Genomic DNA, 271 nt, shown 5'->3' with positions numbered 1-271 from the left:
GCCTTTACCCTGCTTTCTGCGTGTACCTGGAGAGATCTCACAAGTCCATACCAGTTTTCTTGACAATGTATTAACATTAAACAGTAGATGTTGAGAACATGGCTATTGGTGAGAGACCCTGATCAGATTCAGTCTTTGGTACGGTGGTTCAGTGTGAGACGTTGTAATCAGGACAATGTTGGGAGGAGTGCAAATCGGAAATTATTTATTTATTATTATTTATCATGTATTATCAACCCAGCGTCAGCATGACCACAAAATGCAAGGTTAA

The sequence above is a fragment of the Poecilia formosa genome, unplaced genomic scaffold (genome assembly GCF_000485575.1).
Source record: "Poecilia formosa unplaced genomic scaffold, Poecilia_formosa-5.1.2 Scaffold801, whole genome shotgun sequence".
Classification (NCBI taxonomy): domain Eukaryota; kingdom Metazoa; phylum Chordata; class Actinopteri; order Cyprinodontiformes; family Poeciliidae; genus Poecilia; species Poecilia formosa.
Note: the sequence above shows the minus strand (reverse complement) of the source record.